General features: G+C 42.5%; 1 pseudogene; it reads left to right on the forward strand.

Annotated features, from left to right (window-relative positions):
- Nucleotides 1–15,327: 15,327 nt before the first annotated feature.
- Nucleotides 15,328–17,899, forward strand: LOC117701276 (uncharacterized; annotated as a pseudogene).
- The last annotated feature ends 2,874 nt before the right edge of the window (nucleotides 17,900–20,773 follow it).

The raw sequence follows: 20,773 nt of genomic DNA on the forward strand, positions 1-20,773 counted from the left end.
GGCAGAATTTTGGGGAACACATCTGTATACTTCCCTGTCTCTCCAAGATGTCTGTAAATGTCATCCTTTCATAGATGGCCTTCATTATCTCTCATCCTACCTACAGGAGCCTCAGACATTCCACTTCTACTCAAAAAGATTTAGTCTTACACCCCTGTGTCTAGGGAGCAACAAAATCTTACCCCAATGTCAACATCGGCCTGAAATATCCCTCTTTGCCCAACAGGGATTCAGACCTACCATCTCTCTTGTCAATGTTTCATGTTATATTGACTTTGTATGCCTGTCATATTTGAAACTGTCCAGGATTACTTCAAAACTTCTTCTTGCTACATATATTATAAGACACTACTGCTCTGAAGAAAAAGGCCTTGGACTTGTCTCCTCTGACCAAATGCTTCATAGACCAAAGATAAACATCTGACCTGTTGAAATAATGCAACAATTATAGTCTGGCCTTCCACACAGCTGAAAAATATATGAATATTATAAATACAGAAAAAAATGGAAGCTGATCAAGCAGCACTGGAACTTCCTTGGCTCCACAAGGTATTTACATTTACTTCAATGAGAAATGGTCCGTTTTATTTTATTGAAAATAGCCAGAAATTTTAATCCTTTGACAAATAGGTATAGCATTTCACTTTTCACAGAGTTTCTCAGAAATCCTACTTAGGACCAGGGTTCTTTGACACCCTTATTTCCATGAGCCTGGCACAATACCTCTTTGAGGAAGAGCACAACAGTGCTGCTTCCATGAAAAGCTGCCCAACCTCCTCCCCCATTCTTCACAGGAAGATTTAGACATTCATAAGAGAGAGTGCTCCAGACCTGGCCTGTGTGATCGAGGAAACCCCACAAAGTCACCATGTTCCCAGTACATCTCCTACATGCAACTTCTAATTTCAGTGATCTTGGAAGCACTGTTTTGACCTAAGATCTCAGAGAACCATGGTCTGAGGTTCCAAGGACAAGAGTATCAAGGCAAGGGTAAATCAGACTACTTTCTTCATTTTGGTCCCATAGACACAGAGAATCTGTCCTCCATGCAGAGGAATGTGTGGATGGACATATCTTTGAGGAAGACACTGAATATGAGGCTACTGCATTCCAGCCTCTTAGAAGACTTCTAAGACAGTTGTTGTGCCTAGCATGGACATTCAGATGATATGTATTCTAGATTGTGATTCCAAGTTAGGAGCTGGTAAAAGAGTGAGTGCCTAGAATGTTCTATAATTCTCAAGGTGTCAATCAACTTTCAACTTCTGCTCAATAGTGCTCCAGACATAAAGAGTAAGAGAGGCTGAGCCTCTTCCACACAATCCCGGGGAGCTCTAATCTTATCCTTCTACTTTAGAGCATCTTGGATCTATCACATGTCCCCAGAGATGCAGAAACAATTCCTCCTCTGCAGACAGGGAGATTGGATATGTCTCCCCTTACCCAAAGTTCTCTTTGTACCCTCTTTTACTGAATTGGCTTCTAGACTATTTCCTCTCCCTAATTATACCTGAAATATTCCTCTTCTCACCAAAGGATTCCATGCTGTCTGTTCTAATATAGAACTACAGTCCACCAGTATCCAAAGGGTTCTCAGAACTTCAAACTGATTTCCTGTGGGAGTGTACACACTAAGTACTTAATTGTGCCTCCTCAGATCCTTCCAAACTCCTGCCTCTGATTTTCCAGTGGGTCTCAGATTTCCTTTTCCCCAGGCCATCTTCAAATATGCCTTTCTAACCAAGGAGGACATCACATTGTCTTCCTCTGGTGCAGGGTCCTCAGACATTCCCCACCCTATCTTTAGGACTTATAGTATTTCCATCCACCCAAAGGGACCTCCAGACCTCCCAGGCTGTAAGTTTCAGAGCCCAAGCTTAGCAAGTGCAGCCCAGAACAGAAGCTCACTGCCTCAAGGCAGAAACCAAAATGATGTGTTCCCCACATTTCATACCTAGACCTAGCAGCTGAACATATGCTTAAGAAGGAGAACCAGTGTGGGACTGTCAGCCAGGTTTTCTGATGGATGCTCAGACTGCTGCCTGACCTAGCACCACATTCACTACAAGGAACTGATATGTCTCTGAGGAGGAGCTGCTAGCTGATAAGGCAGTACCTGGAATGTGCCACATTGCATGAGGTAGGCTTGGACTTTGATATTACGTCAAAAAAAGAGTTTGCAAAGTCTTTTGGAAGACCATTTCTTACTGATATATTTAAAACAGATATATCTTGGAACAGAGGGTGTATGACTGAATATCACCAGCACTACAAATACCTTCTGTAGCATTGCTGTCTATTGGATTATAAGTATCAGTTAGTACACAGTAATAACTGAAGCAATGAACAACTATGAGAAAGAGTTTTTAGGGTGTAATTCCTAAAAATAGCCAGAAACAAAGGAAAATGTAGTTATTAATCAAATCTATGCACATCAAATGAACATTTTATATTTTGTTGGTGCTTGTAGAAGACTTTGACATTTGAATGTCCAATTGTTATGTGTTAATTTAGAATAGTAAACTATGCTCATTGTGTGTGTGTATGAAGTAAAGGGCACCATATCTTTAGTTTTTAGATTATCGTCTCATCTATCTGCCTGTCTATCCATCATATATATATATATATATATATATATATATATATATATATGTGTGTGTGTGTGTGTGTGTGTGTGTGTGTGTGTGTGTGTGTGTGTGTGTGTATGTATGTGTTTATGAATGTATGTATTTATGTAGTTATGAATGTAAGTATCTATCATCTGTCTATCCCTCTCTCTGTCCACCCACACCCCCTCTCTCTATTTCTTATCCATGAATATATGTATGCATGTAGCTAGGTAGGTGTGGTACTTTGATGTAATTGGACCCCAAATGCCCATAGGCAGTACTAGGTGGTATAGCCTTGTTGGAGTAGGTGTTTCTTTGTTTGAGGCAGGGTGACACTGGAGGAGGTTTGTGGTCTCATATATGCTCAAGCCATGCCCAGTAGGCATCTGTCTGTCTGTCTGTCTAAGAGTAACAGGCTTCAATTTGCAGTTATAAAGGACCAATTACTTTATTATTTATGTAAAAAGGTAATCTTACGTAAATCTTAAAAATTTATCACAGAATCACAGAACTAAACTTTTATATAAAAAAATCAGCCATTTCTACTTTGATTCCTCAGGGTGCACCTCTATCCATTAACCATTTTCTTTTTATTAAATCATATCAGGAAATGGAGGGGGAAAGTGGGTACAAGGAATTAATCATCACCTGATCACCAGGTCAGCTTTTGCAAGAAAAGCATGCTTGTTCATAATAGTTCTTTCCATGAGTGGTGGCTGAATCATTTATTTGCCCCAGCGTCAATGCTTGAAGAAGTTCAGTCTAACTAACACTTGGGTGAGAACGACATTGTCCAATGAGGGTCTAGGACACTCCCCCTTAGAATATTCATACAACTTATAGATTATGATGGGTGTGATGTGAGGGTAGCAAGCAGAGTGAAACTCCACAATCACATGAAGTCCTCAGGAAATATAGTCCTCGGGGCTCTGCCTCTCTCAGGCACACCCACAGTGCTTGGGCTAATGATGGGCCACAGGCCATAAGTTCTAATGGTTTTGTTGTTCCTCTTGCACAGCATCTGACATCTATCTGTGTAACATTATTATTTAAGTTTTAAAGGGCACATAACATACATATGGAAGTCAGAAGTACATTGTCTTTCCTTCTATGATGCACATCTTGAGGATCAAACAGATTAGCTGGCATAGCTGAGTTACCTGTCTAACCAGTCCCAATACTGTGTATAACAAAACCATATATATGTGTATATATATATATATATATATATATATATATATATATATATATGTGTGTGTGTGTGTGTGTATACATATACATATATATTATATATTATATATTATATATATTATATATTATATATGTGTGTGTATACATATACATACATATATATAATATATGTATATATATATACATAATAATATATATAATATAATATATATTATATATACATATATAATATATGTATATATATAATATATATTATATATATGTATGCATACATGTATACATATGTATGTATGTGTATGTATATATATGTGTGTGTGTATATATGTATGTATATATGTATATATGTACACATACATATTTGTATATATGACGTATATATATATATATATATATATATATATATATATATATATATATATATGACTTCCTTCCTTCAGACTAGAGAAAGCCTTGTTCTTGATGCTTCAGTCTCTCTGAGTTTATATGAGCCCTGTTCAGTAGACTCTAAGGGTCTCTAGTGGCCTCAATCCCTGTCTGGTTCTTACATTCTTCCTGCCTTTCTGCAGCATTCCCTGGCCTCTGAGTGAAGCGGTGATGGCCAAATAAGGTACTGATCTATGAGAATAGGAAAGTATCAGTAGGAGTCATTTCATCACTCCATTTCTCTTCTTTTGTAGACCACTATTATTTGACTATACCCTAGGTATCTGGGCTATCTAGTCTCAGGTTCTTGGTCACATGAGCAGTCTTTCATATGGGTTCCATCTTGAGGAGTGCACCTTAGGTGAAATCAGTTACTGTTTGTTCACTCGCACAAGTTCTCTACCAACATAAACCTAGCATATCTTGTAAGCACAACAGATTCATATCAAAGATTTTGTGGCTGAGTTAGTGTTTACATTTCTCTTTTGTTAGGCTCCAGAGTATCTTCCTGCATCAAAAGCACTAGAATGTAAGAGTAACTGCCCTGTGTAGGCAACAGCCTGCTTTCTTCATGTTCGCTGACTTGTGTTGGTATTTTCCACAGCAATGGATCCCCAGATTCAGTTTGCAGAGAGCAGTCCATTGAATATTAATTACTGAGTTAAATGCTACAAGATATACTATTCAGTTATTTCATTTCTAAATTTACTATGCAAAAAGTTGTTTTATTTGAACAAGTTTACAATGTTATTATTAATAATGATATTATTTAGGGAACATTCACAAGTATGTAAAATAATTCACAGAAATCTTAGCCAATCATAAATCAAGTAATCATCTTCAGACATTTAATTTCAAAGTGAAAATTTGAAATTTCTTTTAAATATTACCATGTTTAAAGCAGTCATTCGTGGACATATAAACCACTACTCAATTTACCTTGGTAGATTATGTGAACTAAACGTAGTCACTGTAACTTAAATTGAGAAACCCATTTTGTGCTGACATTAGAATTGACAAATCAATTCTTAAAAGGTGTTTATTATCTGAATTGATACCTATAATATCCTGTCCATTTTACCCTGCAGCAAGTTCTTCATGCCTAGCAGGAATATTCTTGTATGTAAATTCAATCTCTTCAAAGATTGTCAAAGACCAACAGGAAATTCAGATAAGCAAGACAAAAGTTATGATATGTACTAGTATGAGGATAAGCACTGTAAAGACAGAATTAGTCAAGAACAGAATTTACCCCAGACTGTAAGAAAAGAACGGATTTTCCTGGCAGCAGATGCCTTTAAAATTGAAATTATTGGGATATATTGGGGTTAAACCAAGAAAGTGGGTAATGAAGCATTTGGAAATTCCAAGGAGAAAGAATGGAGCAAAGCACCAAGCTAATGGCACAGGGAAATAATTAGATGATAGGAAAGTGCCCCTATGCTTCTGAATGATGCAAGGCTTATTAGTTGTGTAGCCAAAGGGAAACAGAAATCATTCACAAAAAATGAAATATAGCACCCAAACAAATGCCCTTCATCCATCAAGATCAAAAACTGCTCAAATACACTGGCAAGGTATTTGAACCAACCAAATCAAGTTTCTCATGTCAGTAAAATGGTATCTTCATACGTATAAGCAATTTTACACATTCTCAGTGTATCAACTGATATACAAACATGACCTTTCAAAGAATCAACTTGGCTAAGGGTTTCAAAAATCATTCTGTGCAACTATGCTCCAGCTGTGTCACTGGAATGAAACCGATCGGCCCAGGCAGAGCCACTAATGTGAGTCATTAGTTTATTGTGTCTTCAGGAGAATTGGATGACCTTTCAAAAGTAACCCAAACATGTAAATGTTATAGGAACTCAACCTGTAAACTGGGACAGGCTAAGCAATTGTTTAAGGCCATAGGTGCTACATTCAGGAGTCCAACAGCATCTGTGTTCTGAATCTAATGCACTTAGTCAAACACAGATGGAAGTGTTTGAAATACAACTTGCATCTGTACTCTAAGGAGACTATTGTTTATTCTTATTTTCCAAACAATACCTATAATAGCATATTATTTGCACAATAGAAATATTGCAGAGTAAGTATTATTTAGTCAGTTAGAGATGTCTTTCTGCATCCAGGAAGGCTCAGAGTTGTCATAAATATATCTAGAATAGATCATCTTTAAAATACAGAATACTTTCTGTAATATCATTCCATACATTCTAAGCTCTATTCAAATTCTCACACTTGTTCTTTCCGTAACACAAATGCAAGTGACTGTCTAGCCCCCACAGACTCTGATTAGCAAGGATCTGGATCAGCCTTTCCCATCCAGCTACGAGGCTCCAACAGACATCACTGCAACATCGATGGCCTCCGGTTAGAGGGTTCTATCCTGGCACAAATGGGACTTGAGAGCACAGTCTCCTAAGCACCCCTTGCCCTTTCCAATCATGATGCTCCAACAATTCCTTGTCATGGCCACTGACAGTGGGCACCAGACCAGGTAGCACTCTGGACTCTAATGAAGACGGTCCTCAGTGTCCCTCCTCATTCAGAACACTTGGATGATTGCCCTGCTACTGCAAGCAGAACTGCCAGGTGAGGCAGCTCGAGACAGTCCTGTACACGTCCAAGGACAGCCTCTCTGGAGCTTTGCTTGATTCTCGAGAACAAAGGTCACTCTAGTTCAGTGTCCCTCGCCTCCTTTACACATCCACAGATCTCGTGAGAGAAAGTCGATCTCAAATGATACATCCTGCTTAACTGCTACTTTCTGTGAATCACCATTGGCAAGTACATTCGCTGCCCCTTCAAGGGGTAGTAGACACTTTCCCATTTCTTCTTTCAATTTCCTTAATGACTCAAAATGGCCAGACGTGTGGAGAGAGGCCAGCGAGCCTCAGCAAGGACTTTACCCTCTGACTGTAGACCTCTGTTTTCCCAGCCTCCACGGCCTGGGACTCCCTTCAGTGTCCCCCAACCGGATATTCACACCCTACCCCAAGGGGGGAAGCACTTGCAGGGTTCCCAACCTCCACGGCCTGGGACCCCCTTCAGTGTCCCCCAATGGGGGAAGCACTTGATCAGCAGAAACCCGAGGGACTTTGTACCTCCGGGACTCATTAGACCGACTAGGCACAAGTTCAGGTGCACAAAGCCCTATGAAGACCAGAGATTCAAGAAACCGGACGCTAAGGTTACAGAAAAGCTACAGGAACTCAAAGATCTTATAAAGGCTTCAGCCAATAAGAGTACCCTGGAACCTCTGAGGGATCTGAAAGAGAACAGGACATTGAAAGTTCCACTGCCTCTGAGGGTTCCTGAGGGCATGAGTAACCCACTGACTAGGGAAACCAGACCATCTGTTTTACAGCCTGCCACCAGAAAAAGAGTGGCCTCATCTTCTGTGCCCATACCTGGGAAGGTGAAGAAAAGCCGGGTAGTGTCTACTGGGTTTGAAGAACCTATGGACTTTGACCAGTTGGGTTGCAGCGTACCTGCAACATCTATAAAACACAGTAGTGAAGATGCCAGTTCAAACTTCAAACAAGATCACACTGTTGCTGGGACATCTTCTGCTGACACTTCTGCTGTGCCTGAGCCATCTTCTGCTGACCCTTCTGCTGTGCCTGGACCATCTTCTGCTGATTCTTCTGCTGTGCCTGGGCAATCTTCTGCTGATTCTTCTGCTGTGCCTGGGTCATCTTCTGCTGACCCTTCTGCTGTGCCCGAGACATCTTCTGCTGACCCTTAAGCTGTGCCTGGACCATCTTGTGGTGATTCTTCTGCTGTGCCTGGGTCATCTTCTGCTGACCCTTCTGCTGTGCCCGAGACATCTTCTGCTGATTCTTCTGCTGTGCCTGGGCCATCTTCTGCTCATTCTTCTGCTCTGCCTGGAAAATCTTGTGCTGATTCTTCTGCTGTGCCTGGAACATCTTGTGCTGATTCTTCTGCTGTGCATGGAACATCTTGTGCTGACTCTTCTGCTCTGCCTGGGGCATCTTCTGCTGATTCTTCTACTGTGCCTGGACCATCTTGTGGTGATTCTTCTGCTGTGCCTGGGTCATCTTCTGCTGACCCTTCTGCTGTGCCTGGGCCATCTTCTGCTCATTCTTCTGCTCTGCCTGGAAAATCTTGTGCTGATTCTTCTGCTGTGCCTGGAACATCTTCTGCTGACTATTCGGCTGTGCCTGGGCCATCTTCTGCTGATTCTTCTGCTGTGCCTGGCACATTTTGTGCTGATTCTTCTGCTGTGCCTGGGTCACCTTCTTCTGACTCTTCTGCTGTGCCTGGGACATCTTCTGCTCATTCTTCTGCTCTGCCTGGAAAATCTTGTGTTGATTCTTCTGCTGTGCCTGGAACATCTTCTGCTGACTATTAGGCTGTGCCTGGGTCATCTTCCGCTGATTCTTTTGCTGTGCCTGGGTCATCTTCTGCTGAGTCTTCTGCAGGCCAATGTGAACAGGTAATTTCCCCAAACATTCAAGGTTCCCTACACCCTTCCCTATCTAGCCAAGGAGTTCTGGGATCTTCCACTTCTCCTCCAGATGCTCAGGGATGGTCTGTATCCCACCAAAATGTTCTGGAACTAACCAAAGGTTTTCAAGGGTCTGTGGGACATTCCACATCTGCCCAGGCATCCCAAAGACTTTCCACTTGTCCTGAAAGAAAAATCATACATGTCTCCTCTTCCAGAAGGAGGTTCAAAAGTTTATCCGCTACCCTACAGGTCTCCAAACTTTCCACTTCTCCTCCAAAGCATGTTGGGCAAGACCCCTCTGGTCAAGGGGACCTACAACAGGCCCAATCAGAAAAAGACAGCTCCAAACCTTCTTCTCCCAAAAGTAAGATCAGTGACTTCTCATTTTTCACAAATGGAGCAAGTCGTACCACTTCTTCCCAGGAGAGTTTAACATGTTTGACAGCTGCCAAAGCAGGGCAGAGAGATAAGTCCTCTCACAAAGACAGCCAAAAATGTTCCCCCTCATCCCCAAAGTGCCCTAAGCAATCTGCTTCTAGTAAAGTGAGCTTGAGAACTGACCCTGCTGACCAAGGGGATTTCAGAACTTCCCCTTTAATCCAGGAGGACTTTCAAAGTCCCACACCATTAAAAAATGGGCTTAGATCATCTCTTACCGTCCAAAGGGGGCTAAATGCAATCACAAGTTCCCATGTGAGCCTCACAACGCTCACACCTGCCCAAGTGGAGAAAAAACTTCCAACATCTACACCAGGAGCTCAAGGACCTTTGTCATTTTCAGAAGGAGTTCTTGAGAGTTCCACACAGACACAAGATGTGGTGGGAACACCCGAGGCCACCCAATGGACTCTTGTGCCTTCTGCACACACACAAAGTCATCTAGCACCTTCGCCATCTTCACCAGGGGTTCTGAGACCGTCCCAATCTGTCAGGGGAGCACTAGGATTGTCTCCCTCTACAGGAGATGGTCAAAGACATGTTCTCAAGTCTGCTCTCCCACATAAAAGGAGAATAACGGATTCTCCTTCTGTGAAAAGGGATCCTGAAAATTCCCACTCCAGCAATTGGACAATGAAAGATGCTCCTTCTAAACAGCTGGGCTTCAAAATGTCCATATCTGACAGAGAATTATTCATATACCCCCTACCATCCAAAAGGGCCCTCCTGACTTGTCATCAGGACCAAAAGAGTCAAGGTTGTACCAAAACACTGCCAGTGAGCCATGCAAGCTCCATACTTGTACAGTGTGCTGAGACAATCCAACCTTCCCTGCCTCCCCATGGGAATCTAGATCATTCCGTATCAGTAGGAGAGGCTCTAAAAATTTCTACTAACACATCAGATATGCTAGGGTTTTCCAAACCTGTACAAATTTCTCCAAGTACTAACCCAACTGAGGAAGGGACTGTGGGACAGAATACATCTACAAAAGGAGTTCTAGAAACAGCTCCATCTTTAGAAATGGCTTATGGATGTGGCACATCTACAAAAGTTGTTCTAAGACATATTCCACCTGTGCAGAATGTTCTGGATCCAATCCCATGTGTAAGAGGGGCTGTGGGACGTGATATGCATACACAAGGGTCTGTAGCATCCTGTACATCTAACAAAGGGAATTCCTTGGATTCCACCTATGCACAAGAATCCATGGGATCTCCCCAAACTTCACAGGAGGCTATGGGAACTTCCCTATCTCTTCAAGAGTATCAGCCATCTTCTCCAACTACACAAGGTGCTATAGACTCTTCCTCATCTGCACAAAGGGCCGTTGGTCATTCTCCATGCCCACAAGTGTCTCCAGAACATATTCCAAATACTTTAAAGGCTCTGGATTCTACCTTTTCTTCCAAAGGGGGCTTGGAAGCTGTTTTGCCCATCCAAATGGCCATGAAGCCTGATGTTTCTATACAAAAGGTGTTATCCCCTTCTTCAGCTGAAGAATGTTCCCTTCGAACTTCCACATGTACACAAGGAGGAGGTCTAGAAACTTCCCTACCTGCCCATGAGGCTCTTAGACCTCTCACATATGTCCATGGTGCTCTAGGAGAGACCACATCTACACAGGTAGCTCTAGTACCTTCCCCACATGCTGAAGCCACAGTCAAGACTTGCGCAGGTACACAGGGCACATTAAGACCTTCTCCATCTCAGCAAGAGGCCTTAGGATGTACTATATCTCAACAGGGTGCTCTACAATTATCTCCACCTACCCAAGAGTGTTCCTTTTACATGCCTTCTCTGGGGGGAACTGGTAGACGTTCTCTCTCTAACAAAGTGGTCCCCAGGCATCGAGTTTCTAGGAAAAACAGGTTAAGAGTTGATCCTTCTGACAAAGGAGGCTTCAGAAGTTTCCCATCTGATGAAGACAGTTTCGACCTTCCTCCTTCTGCAAAACGGGGGCTTGCAACATCTCCTGTTGCCAAAGGAACTTCAAAAGCTGTAACGAATCCTCAGGTGAGTCCCACACCATCTATGTCTCTCCCAAAGGCCTTGGAATGTTCCACAAATGACCAAGGGACTATGGTAAGTTGCCAATCTACCCAAGGGCATGCTGGACAATCCGTATCTTCCCAAAAGGCTCAGTGGCCTTCTCTGTCTACCCCAAAAGCTCTAGTATGTTTACCATCTGCTCCAGGGCTTCAGGGAATATTTCCATCTCTCCCAAAGGCTCCAGAACATGTTTGCCATGCTCAAAGTGAGTTGTCACTTTCCAAAATAGACTTCAAAACTACGCAACCTTTTCTAAAGATCCAAGGGTCTAAGGGAAAGTCCACATCTAAAAAAAATTGTTTAGAATGTGTGCCATTACCCCAAACATCTCTGAAAACTTCCACGCCTTGTAAAGCATCTAAAAATCTTTCTGCACAAGGTACCCTAGAGCCTTTGGTATCTGAACAAGGGGAAGGGACAGAATACCAATCAGAAAATGACAATCTGGGACAATCTATATCAGCACAAGGGACTGGAGGCCCTTCACCATGTCATAAAGGGGCATTAGGATCTACCCAACATGCCCATAGGAAGGAAAAAGTATTGCCATCTAATCAAGGGGCTGAAAAACATTCTCTGTCTCTGAGAGGGGCTAGGCAACTGCCCAAATCTGAAACTAGGACTCTAGAAAATTTGCCATCTAAACAAGGATCTTCTTCTAGTACCAAAACTACAAAACCATTGTTATCTTCCAAAGGGAGTGTGAAACCTTCATCATCTGCACAATGTGCTCAGAAAGCTCCCCTAACGACAGCAGGTACTCTCACAACTGTGGGATGTAAACAATGGCCTCTAGAACATTCTATGGCTGTCCAAGAAACTGTGGGTTCTTTGCCATCTACCCCAGAGTTTCCAGAGAATTCAACATCTACCCAAAAAGAGCTAGGGTACTCATCACACAAGGTAGAATCTCAGGATACCTCACCTTCTTTCCAAGGGACTACAGGCCATTTGCCATGTCCCTCAGAGCCTACAGGACATTCACTATATGATCATGGATCTCAGGAATCTTCTTTAGAAGTCTCCAGTGATCTAGCACATTTTCTGTCTACCAAACTTTGCATATCTGCTCAGGCAACTCTGTGCCAGTCACGATGTACTCAACATTCTCTCCAGCAGTCATCATCTTCTCAAAAGACTCTGGGAACATCTGAGTCTGCCCAGCGTACTACTCATAGGCATTTGTCTTCTGTCTCAGGTTCTTTAGGAAGGTCACAGTGTGTGCCGAGGACTACAGGAACTTTGCCCCATGCCCTGACGCCTTTTGGTCAAACCTCACCAAAACAAGCCAGTCCAGCCCCTCCATCATCTTTGACAAAAACTGTGTCAAGTTCCCTATATTCCCAAGCAGCTCTTGAACCGCATGCATTGGCACAAATTTCTCCATTACCACCAGCATCTACTCAGGTGTGTGCACAAGCTTCCCTTTGTGCAGAAACCACTTTGGGAAAGCCCATAGCTGCCCAGGGGATTAAAGAACCTTTGTGTCCTAGCTCAGGGACTCTAGGTTATAAAGAAAGTGACAAGCAGGAACTAGGAACTTTTCCATGTGCCCAAGTGCCTCTGGGAATTCCCTTATCTGCAGAAGGAACTTTGGGATCTTTGTCATCTGCACAAGGGGTTCTGGGAACTTCCCTATCTGCCCAAGAGTCTCTGAGAACGTCCACATCCAAACAAAAGCATATAGAAACTGTGTCATCTGTTCCAAAGTCTTTGAAACATCCCACTCCTTCCCAGAGGGCTCTTACATTTTCTCCACCTGCTCAACATACTGGACAATGCACATCATGTTCCCCACAGACTACTGGACCTGCTCCAGGGGTTCTAGGAGCTTTGCTATCTTCTCAAAAGCCCAAGGAACTTTCAAGGGCAGCAGAGGAAACTTTTTCTGTGGGGCAAGACAAAGAAACACAGAGTACCTTGGGCCATTCGCCCCTGGTGAGGGAGGATGTAGCATCTTCTCAACCTGTGTCAGTGACTCTAGGAACTTTGCCACCATCACCTCCAGAACCTGGTAGACATTCATCTTCTATCCAAGTAGGGGCAGAAACTTTTGCATCCAGTCAAGGGTGTCTAGCACCTTTGCAATCATCCCAGGGGCTTCTGAAACTTTCGATCTCAGCCCAGGCAATGATAAATACATTACAATGTTGTGAAGGTTCTTATAATCCTCTGGGTCTTTCCTCTACAGAACAGGGAACTCAAGCATCTTCAGGTTCTGCTCATGGAGCTGTGGGTCCCTGTTTATCTACACAGGGGACAGTATGTCAATCCACATCTAAGCAAAGTTCTGCCCATCATTCTACATCCCCCCAAAGGTTTTCAAGTCCTTTACATACACAAGGTACAGGAACACAGTGCACCTCTACACCCTGCACACTGGCAGATTCACCAACTACTCCAATGTGTGAGGGATATACCCACCCTGCTCAAAAGACAACAGGAACTTTGGAATCTGAACAAGGATCTCTGACCATTTCAGCAACAGCACAAGGCTTTGTTGAGCATTTGCCATCTCCGCAGGGGCCTCAAGGATATTCATCATTTGCACCAGGTGTGCAAAAATCTTCAACATCTACCACAGGACATGTGGTATCTGGTGGCTCACCTCTGGAACTTTCAATACTGCCCACCTTATTCCCTTACTTTCTTCCCTAAGCCTTTCGGATACTTCCCTTTCTGTAGAAGGGACTTTTGATCTCTCAAAACGTACAGAGGGTACTCTAGGACATTCTTCTTCATGCCAGGGACCAAATGAGTCTTTGAATTCTGCTCAAAGAGCCCTACACACAGATCCACCTGCTTCAGAATCTTCAGGATCTATGCATTCTTCCAAAGGTCCTATGGTAATTTCTTTATCTGGACAAGGAACACTAGGATCTGTATCATCTTCCCTAGGGCCTTTGACAATGTCTCTATCTGTTCAAGTGAATCCAGGACCGTTGTTATCTGTTCAAGAAGCTGGAGGCCCTTGCCTGTCTTTACAGGGGAATCTGGAAGGTTACACCTGTATGCATGGCAAGCCAGGAATATCCAATTCTTCAACAGATTTCAAATTTTCAGCATCTACTACAGTGAGTCTAGGATCTTCTCCATCTGTCCAATTGGATTTGACAGTGCCACAGCCTGACTTATTATCTCTCAACTCATCCCTGTCTGCCCAGGGTGTTCTAGGAACATTGACATCTACCCAAGGGTCTCCAGAAACTTCCTTGTTATCCCAAGAGCCCCCAGGAACCTGTTTGGATAAAGAGACTGTAGGATATTCACCATCTAATCCAGAAGATCTTGGTCTTTTTGAATCTGCCCTGGGCAAACTAGAAACATTGCCATGTGTGCAAAACACTGCGGAAATAGCACCTGTTGCCCAAGAAATTATAGAGCCTTTGTCACTTGCAAAAACTCCCTCAGGTTTCAACCTTCTTCATCACTTAGTCCAGAGTCAGAAGAACCCCTGCCATCTACCCAATGCATTTCTATGAGTTCAGATTCTGTGTCAGGGACTGTAGAATCTTTGCCATCTGTGCCAGGGGCTCTGGGGCTTTGAAAACTAATGAAGGTGCTCTGGGTCTTTTAGTATCTGAAGAAAGGATTCTGGGAACACCCACATCTCCACAAGAAACTCTAGAACATTCTCAACCAGCCCAGGGGCTTCTAGAACCTACGCCATCTAGCCAAGACACTGTAGAAACTTCCTGTTCAACAGAGTTTCTTGGACTGTCCCTTTGTGCACGTGATGACTTTGTTTCTATCTCTCCTTATAAAGAACGCCAGAGGCGTTTCTCTTTTCCCAAGAAAGGCCCTAGACTTTTCAATTCTACCAAAAGGGTATTGAAATCTGTCCCATTTCCTGAAGGGGATATCCAAACTTCGCTTTCAGAACTTGATGTCTTAAAACGTATCTCTTCTGCTGAAAGTAGCCTCACATCTTTCAAGTATGCCAAAAAAGACTAAAGTCCCACTTCCAGTTCCCCTCCTAAAGAAGGTGTCATTCCTTCTCCCTCTCCAGGAGGTTGCTCCAGACATTCTAATATGGTAGAAACAAGATCAAGACATGCCTCTTTAGACCAATCAGGATTGAAATCTGTGCCATCAGAAGATGAGGGCTGGGAACTCTGCCATTCTTCCAAAATGGGGTTAAGAGGTTGCAATTCTGACAAAAGGGGTGCAAAGCTTGAAACTGAGACCAACAGAAACTTCACCATTTCAGATTCTGCCAAAGGAGCCTGTGGATCCTCACCATCTCCTGAGGAGGGCCTCAGAAGTCCCCCACCTCCCCAAGGCATTCACAGACAGTCCAAGTCTACTAAAACCACATCAAAAGAGGCCCCTTCTGACCAAAGGGACACTCAAGCTTCCAATTCTGAACATGAGAGTTGCAAACCATCTTCTTTGTCAGAAAGAGAGCTCAGATATTCTTTATCTTCCAAAAAAGATAAGAAACCTAAAGCTACTCCCCAAGAGGGCATAGCATCCTCCATCTCTACTGAAGAGTGCACACAAACCACTAACTCTCATGAAGAGAGCCTCAGGCATTCCACCTCTCCTCATGAGATTCCCAGACACACTACTTTTACCAGGAGAAGAGAGAGGAATGCCTCTGAAACCCATGGAGCCCTGGAAAGGTCTGCTGCAGACCAAGAAGTCATTGAGTCATCTCAAGATGGAGACAGTCCCCATGGGGGTGTCAAACATTCATCATCACCCCAAGAGGATACCAGCCACCCTGTTTCTACTAAGGAGAGCTCAAAACATGCTCCTATTGTCCAAGAAGGAGAGAAACCTTCCATTAGTTCCAAACGGGAGCACACAGCTTTGGTTCCTATCTTATGGGGATTCATCCATCCACCAGTTCCAAAAGGGAGTACAACATCACTCCCTGTTAGACAAAGAAATTACAGTCATATCATATGTCAACCAGAGGACATGGTACCTTCCCTCTCCTACCAAGGGAGAGACCCAGCACTCCAATATGAATCTGGATACCCCCTTTATAACCCTTCTAACCTTGGGGGCCACAGATACACACATTTTGTTCGAAGCAATCTCAAAAGGATCCCACTTCAAAGTAGGAGATATACTGGTTATATCTTCTCCTCTAAAGGAGCTATCAGTCCTTCTCAAACTGAACAATATAGATTAAGACTTTCTAGTTCTTACGAAAGGGACATTGGATATGTACGCCCTGTTTCAGGCAGCCTCAGAATGTTTCAGGCTGAAAGAGATAGACTCTCAAATGCCCCATCTAAGACACTGGGTCTTAGAGAAGCTTTTTATGACAGAAAAGTATTCAGAAATGTGTCTTATAATCAACAGTGGGTCACACCTTCAAGTTCTGCCCTAGGAAGCCTCCGAATTTCTTCTTCTTCCCAAGGAGGCATTAGAACTTCCCAGCCTGCCAAATGGAAGCTCTAAGGCAGCCCATGTCAAGAGGGTGGCCTGGGCCCTACTCTCATTTACCATGACTTTTTCAATTCTTTTTTTAATCTAAAAGTCACCCTTATATTTTCCCACTCTGTGCCCCATATAAACAGCAGGAGTTTAATACTTTTTCTTCTCATCCACCATCTATCAAACTTACAACTTCTATTTCTAGCTGCCTCAGATACACATTGAAGCATCAGGTAAGTTCTTCTGACTAAAAGAATGCTAAGTATTCCCCCTTCTGATTAAGAGTAGCTCACAATTTGTGGTCAAAATGGCATGCTATAAAATGTGCTCTTCATGGAGAATAACATGTGCTTCTTCTGACCACTGTATATCTAGGCCTACTTGAACTGACCTAGTTGGTGAAAAAAACAACTCCCTCTATTAAAGTTGCACTGAGTGCATCTTATTCTGATCTGATGACCTAATGACCTCCATCCAAATAACAGGACATGGATGTCTGAGGTCCTGATGCCTAAGAGTAGCCTGCAAAGTGATAAACCCAGGAGAATATATATATTTAAATATATTTTATATATTTATATATTATATATAATTATATATATGTATATATACATATATATATATATATATATATATATATATATATATTTATATTAAAATTGGTCAGCAGAAATAACAAACCATGCGATGTTCAAAAATAGGCAACTGAGTTATCAGGAGACCTAGCTAAGTACTGCCTCTTAGCGTGTTGGAGATTGATTACACTGCTCCCTGGCCTGCATGATAGGAATGTTCTTGGTTCCCATGAAGACTAGATAAGGAAATTTTCAGGCCTTCTCTACTCTCCAACTTGACTCTTGATCTTCCTCTGACACAAGAGTCTTTGCAATTTCTGTTTTCCCCTACATGGTATGAGACTTTTGCCTCTAAAGATTGGTATCCTTAATAGTTTTGGGATAGGTCAACATTCTCATTCTGTCCATGGGTCCTTCAAATTGTGTTTCTGACACAAAAGCAGGAAAACACACACTTCCCCAAATCTCTGAATTGGAGCTCAAATCATTCTCAATGTTCTCAAGGGGTCCGCAGGCATACTCTGTCTTAACAAGGAGGCTAAATGCACTCTAGTCATTCTCAAGTAGGCATCAGACCTACAGCTTAAGAACTACTGATCTTCCAAATTTCTGTATGGATCAAGAGGGCTTTTGACCTGTCCATTGTGAACCAGGGATACTCAGATCTTCCCCAATAGCCTAAGTGACCTTCATCTTAACTGTATAGGACCAATGTGCTTTACAACTTTCACCAGTAACTCAAGGGTGGTTCAGTTATACCCTCTCAACATCAAATGTGTAACAAATTCCCCAGTGTTCAAGGGAGCATTAACATACAATTCCTTTGAGAACCTGAAACCTCAAACATTCATTAATTGCTCAAATTGACCTCAGAGTTACCACTTCAGAACTAAGGTGTCCCATAAGTCCTCAATGACTTGAAGAGGTCCTAAGACCTATGACATAATAAGCAAAGGACTTCAGACCTTGACAAGAAGGCCACAGATACAGCCCTTTTATGATCAGCATACAATAGAACTGACGAAGTCACAATGGGGCCTCAGATGGACCCTTCTAGAACAAGGACAATTTATGTCTCCAGCTAATAACTCCATCAAGTCATGCCCCCTCAGAAGTAAACAAACCCATGATGACAAGGAGCCTGATACCTAGTTGGAATATCTTCTGAAGAGGGCCTTAGCCTTATTTCCTCTAACCATAGTAGCCCCTTACATTAGGGTATGCCAAAGGGGTCAGCTGACCTTGAATATATATATTTTATTCTTCCTCTGTCTGCACTGGAGATGTCTGAGACATGCCCCTCTGATGAAGCAAGCTACAGAACTGACTTTGTCACTGAAGAGTGTATCTCAAACATTCAGGCTCACCTGTAGTGTGACCTACAAGGATCCTTGTGACCTAGAATTCACAGGAGCTTCTCTCTTTGTTCAGGGCTGACTCAGGTTTACCACTCAACTAAGAGAGACCAGAAATTCTCTCTCAGATTTTATTGGTTAGGAAATACACCTTAAACCACCAAAAAAAAAAAAAAACAAAAAACAAAACAAAACAAACAAACAAACAAACAAGAAAAAACCAGACAACCCTGGATTCAAGTCCCATGGCCACTGAATCAAAAGCTCAGCCTGGATCCAAGGCCATTTATATATAGGAAACACAGCCAGGTACTTTGGCCCAATTTTTAGAAGAAACCTCAGATCGATGTTAAGTCAACAATGGAGTCCTCGGAGACAAGAATTTTCTAGAGTTATCTGAAGACGTGGAAGCTTGGATTTCCTGGACCAACCTCCTCTACAGAAGGTAAACAGGAATATTCCCCTACTGTCCAACAGGGTAGAGGGCCTTTCTCCTTTTCAAAATGGTGGTATTTTTCTTCCTCTGATGATTGGGGCCTTCAAAGTCAGCCCTTTGACTCAATAGGCTCTCATAACAATCCCTACTGCTCAAGGGCCTGTGGGATATTTTACCTCTGACCAAGGTGCATTGCTCCCTTTGGTCAAAGTTCACAGAAATCAAGAGGAGAAAGCAAATCCTGGAACCTTATGCTACTTCCTTGAGTAAAGTCACATGACCTGCTGTGAAATCATCTGTCTAGCATAGTTCTGGTTGGTTGGATATAATTCTTAGGAGGCAATCATGCTGAGGTGTGATCACATACCCATGGTGATCATGAATCATGGTAACTCTATTTGGTCTCCTGCTGCTTCAGCTAAAGGTATGGATATTCTAGACTGAAGAACAGTTCGAAGGTGAGGCAATGCTAAGGCCTCATCAGCTAAGGTAAGCAATTTAATTTTTCCATAAAATATTATGGAATTTTTTATACTCGGATCATCTCTCCCATCACAAGGATATCCAGGACCTCCTTTCTTCCCAGGGGTATGCACTCTTTCTACCTTTGATTAAAGAAGCATCATATTTTCCCACTGAAGCAAAGGGAGCCTCAGATCATTCCAGTTTGTCAGAAGTCTTAAACATTCATTTAGTTTGAGGAATCCCATACAACTTCCTGAACATCTCTGTGAGTTTTCATGTCAGTGACTTCTCTGCAGGATCTGTAATCAGAAGAATTTGTGTTAAGTCCATTTCAAATTGGAGGGTGTCTAGATCTCCCTTATTCCAAGAAGATAGAAAGTTTGCTTTTTCCTTGACAGTGTATGTCAAAGATTCTTCATTGCATCATTACTGAATCTACAAAACTGAGCTGAAAGGGAAATCTGGGAAACAATAAGAAAAATATCCGAGGCTCAGTCTACAGTATCAGGAAGCTGTGAACTATGGTTTCACAAACTTCTCGTTCAGCTCAAGGAAAACTGTAGTTTCAGTAATGATGCAATGAAGAATCTTTGACATGCATACTTTGTCAATGAAGAAGCATACATTCTATCTTCTTGGAATAAGGGAGTTCTAGACACCCTTAAATTTGAAAGGGACTTGGTACACATTCATCTGCTTACAGAGCTTACAGAGAAGCCACCGACATGAAAACTCACAGAGATGTTCAGAAGTTGTATGGGATTCCTCAACCTAATTAAACGAATGTTTAAGCCTCCTTTGGACAAACTGGAATGATCTGAGGCTCCCTTTGCTTCAGTAGGAAAATATGATGCCCCCTTAATCAAAGGTAGAAGGAGTGAGTACCCGAGGGAAGAAAGGAGGTCCTGATATCCTTGTGACAGGAGCGATGATCAGAATATAAAAATTCCCATAATATTTTGACCAAGCATCCCCTGACAATGGTTTCCTCAGAGAATCCACTTCTAGTCATAGAATTCTCAGTGCTATTTCTCTAGGAGGTCTTAATGTTTCCCTTCTGATCTGGATGACAAGTCATCCCCAAGTGACTGAAGGGATGGCAGATCACTCTGAATGGACATCCTGGGACATAAAATGATATCCTTGAACCTGACAGTAAAAATCTGAGCCCAGATCTAACTTCTATCTTTAAGATTGACACTTGAAATGGAGCAGGTCCATCTTTGCTGCCCCTGCCTGTGCTGCTGTTGAACACCTTGTGGAGAACTTGGAGCCAGAGATTACCAACCAATTTGTAAGAAAAAATTTCTCTGTTTCCTGGGAAGCACGCCTCAGAGTCCCAGAACACATGGGTA

This window comes from Arvicanthis niloticus (assembly GCF_011762505.2).
Source record: "Arvicanthis niloticus isolate mArvNil1 chromosome Y unlocalized genomic scaffold, mArvNil1.pat.X SUPER_Y_unloc_25, whole genome shotgun sequence".
NCBI classification, from domain to species: Eukaryota; Metazoa; Chordata; class Mammalia; order Rodentia; family Muridae; genus Arvicanthis; species Arvicanthis niloticus.